Here is a 4,108-nt window from a genome sequence, read left to right as displayed (position 1 = left end):
AATTAATTACAATTCTTGTTTTAAATTAAATAATATTCGGTTACACGAAATAATTATAAGAGCATCTTAACAAAAGAATAAATAAATATAAAACTGTAAAAATAACTCCATTTTTATTAAAATTCATAAATGTTATTAAAAACTTAAATTAAATATTTATACTATATATATATTACCATGAAAAGAGTTTCAATTTGTACTCTAAGCTAATTTTTTAAATTCATCAGAAAAGCTTTCAAATAAGTAAAATTAAAAATTTAATTATATAAAATTAAAATATTTCATAAGCAGTTAAAACTTCTGGTTGTTAAAGATGTTTTATATGAAATTTTTGTTTTGCAATTTTGCATTTTGCATATATTTTATCTACTACTTCAAACATCTACCATACTTCACTTCTTTTCCTTGATAAATTTCCTGCCATTATTAAAAATTATAAGAACGTTATACTCAAAACTTCAACCCGCTATGACGAAAAATAGCATATACGCATATACATACATATGTATATATACAATACCTTGAAGAAAGCTGCTACTTTTCTGCTATTTGCTATTGTGATCGCATATACTGTACTATTAAAAAATCACAGTTTCACAAATTTATTGTGAACTGCTATTGCAATCGCAATTCACTGTTTCGAACTGCGATCGCAATTCACAGGTTCGAACTGCGAAAGAAGCGAACTGCTATTTATAAAATGTGATCGCAGTTGCGATTTTTCAATCACAGTGAAAAAATCACCGGTAGTGAAATGCCGCTAGTGTCAAGCGGCTTCAGTTCTTGCGTAAATTTGATCCTGTAAGGAACTCTTCGCAAAATTCGCCACAACGACGTCACAGAGATGCCCAACGCTTGAGAACGAAGTGTGAAAGGCTGATTTGAGTCTTCTTTAATTGATGCCTTCGACCAACAGACCCATTCTACAATGTACCGAAAGCAAACCATAAATCGGAATTACAAAGAATAAATAAATGAACGTATTATGTCATATAAAGATTTGGGCCGCAATATGTTCTTACAAATACATACAAAAAAATGTGGGTGCTGCGAGTGACAAACAAGGCGAGAAGTTCTATCAGTATATTTCCTTTATGGATAAATTTTATGAAGGGGATTCGGAATGCTAGCAGATTATGGTTGGTGAATTAAAAAAGAAGCCAAATAATCACGAAAATCATAAGTGTTTCTCTATATTAAACAATAATTGCTGTAATTGTGGCTGATGTTAGAACTTTTTAAGAAAATATATGATCTTCTTTGTCGAGGAAAGAAATATTTCTACTCAAAAAAAAAAAAGTGTCTAGTTGAACCGCATATTTTGACACTCTGTTTGAATAGCTACCACAGTTTAAACGATTCGCTACTGTTTAACGCTTGTCGAATGGAATACAGTTATTCATATTGAAATAGTTTATATAGCTCATTTTACCCTCTTTCTGAGCATTCTTAATCAACGGAAAGTTAATAATGGACACTGAAAAAGAAGGTAACTCAGAGGACTCCAACTAAGAGTAAAAATAAATTCACAGACTTTACTTTTGGGTGCAAACAATATACATACAAAATATGCATACTAATTAGAAAATTTGTTGCTATATGAATATACAAAGGTTTGAGCATAAGCTAACCCAAGTGCGTGGCCCGACGTGGCTCTTACGGTTCTTACGGTTACGCTGTAGAAGTGCTCTAAATAAGAAACTTTTAATTCTCTCGATGACAAGTGCATGCTTATGTTACCTAAGCTGAAACATAGACTCAGAAGCAATTAAAATCTTCCAGATGTGAAACTCATAAAGTGATTCCTAAATGCCTAGAAATATTACAATTCGAAAAACATATTTATTGAATATAACGAAATTTTATGCAGTCACATGACATTTCGGTGGTTATGACAAACCTCATACTATTGCAGAACTCAACCTACTATGTAGTTATTTCGTTAGACATGTATTGGGTTCTTCCGGAACATACTACTGCACCCTATTTGTCGACATTTCGATATTAAAAATTGCATTAAAATCAAAATAACTCTGCAATGTGCATATATTTTGGCAAATACTAAATAAATTCAAATTTTTGTTTATTAGAAATCATATCGTAGACATGGTGGCCTTAATTAATTTAGATAGAGCATGTGTCAGCGTATAATTGCTTTTATGGGGCTCTAAGCACTTACAAACACATTTACACATAACATACATAACCATGTTTTTTATTATTATTATTTCTTTTTTGTTTTTGCTGGTCTATTTTGCTATTATTCCCTATCCGCAGTGATTAAATGTTCCACAGCCACCAGTGTGTGATGTTCGCAACCAATGTATCCAGTGCGCAACGGCATTGATTTATTAGATTTGGTGTAACAATCGTAAGCAATAAAATTTGCAAACGCTTAACATGCGCAACAAATTGCGATTTTATTGAAATTTATAGCATTGGCAAACAGTAGCAGCAGAAAGACTAGTTGCTACAGAGAGGACGCGGCGACGAAACAGCCGGAATACTACGAATACAATTTTATGTTATATACAAGTAAGTACACAAACAAGCATGTCACTCCAATTTAGTAAATGCAAAGCACACAATTTGGCAGAAACATACATTTGGAGCAAACATATGTATACCGAGGTACGAGAAACCGAAAACGATTGAATGTGCGTACCGCCTAATTACCCAAATATTTAACTTTCCTAATTTGCAACAACGCTGGGGTTACCATCGCCAATGCTTTAAGGACTCCTGAATTCCCAAAAATCTCTCTAAACTAATTCATGTTTACTTAAAGAAACTCCTAACAGAAATCAAAAGGAATCAAAGATATCCCTTTCAAGCTTAATTGTACATGTAGTGTTTGAGTTTCTTAAAAAAGTATTTGTTTTAATTTTGTTAAAAAAATGGCGGCTACTAGCCCGATCTTCGAAACCACCTTTTTCAATAGGCCTCTACGGATGTTCGAGAAAAACTTGGCTAATGAGCTGACGCTGGTTGACCCAAATGCTTGATTTTTTGGGTAAGCATTTTTTAAGTGCAGTTAAAGGGGTATCCTAGTCTAAAGCCAGAAAGTTTTATAGCAAATAATTCAAATAAAATTATATATCTTATATCCATTTGTTGTCATTAATTTACACATACCACTATGAGCAAAAAATAAAACAGACTTTATTCATAATTTATATTTCCTAAATTTTTCTTCAAAATCTTTGTCGTCCCTCTCACAGTAATCCCTCTTGGCCCCAATACACTGGTGGTTTGGCCGTTCGGATGGAATTCGGAGTGGATCACATGCAGAAAACTGTCAATATAACCTTGATTTTTGACCTGCTTTGACGAGATTTTCCGGCATCGGCTCACCTTTACCATGCTAGTCGGCCGATCGTCAGTTTACAGGTCGTAAGTACAAAACCAAAGCTTACCGCCAGTAAGTAATGCATTAAATAACATCCTGGTAGTTGGAAAGCACTGTTTCATAGACGATAACGCAATGCTGTTTTTTCGAAAAATTTAGTGATTTTAAACCACTTTTTAGAGGATCTTTCAAAATGGTTTTCACTGATCCTTCCGATATTCCAACGATGCAGCAAATTCTCTGAGTGTCAATTGTAGATTCTCCATCATTAGTTTATCTTGTTGGCCGTCTTGACGTGGTTCGTTCACAACGCGTTCTCAACCCTCTTAGAACGTTCTGAACGTTCCGTCACCACAAATTTCATTCATCATACAAATCTATACTTTGTTGAATAACTTCACTCAGCGTAAAAACCCCCGTATGCACTTTATGTACTTCAATAAGACAAGCATAATGATTATTTTAATGTGACATTTGGCAAAGATATCAGGGACAGTCAGAAACCAAACAAAAAAAGTATTTCGGCGAATGTGTTTTCTCGCGAAATTTAAAGTAAAAACTCTTACAATTTTTTGCCAAAAGTAGAGAGAGATACTGTTCTTGTTACAAATGTATTTTTTGTTCGAACGAAAAAAATTGTTAACAAATAAGGAAGAGAAAAGTTCGGATGCAACGAAAATTGTATACTTTGCAACTTGCACATTGCAAACCAAAGGATCGGAAGCCAAGCAATTATATATAAGTACAAGGTACGTTCCA

The sequence above is a fragment of the Bactrocera dorsalis genome, chromosome 1 (assembly GCF_023373825.1).
Source record: "Bactrocera dorsalis isolate Fly_Bdor chromosome 1, ASM2337382v1, whole genome shotgun sequence".
In the NCBI taxonomy this organism is placed as follows: Eukaryota; Metazoa; Arthropoda; class Insecta; order Diptera; family Tephritidae; genus Bactrocera; species Bactrocera dorsalis.
This window is presented reverse-complemented; position numbering follows the sequence as displayed.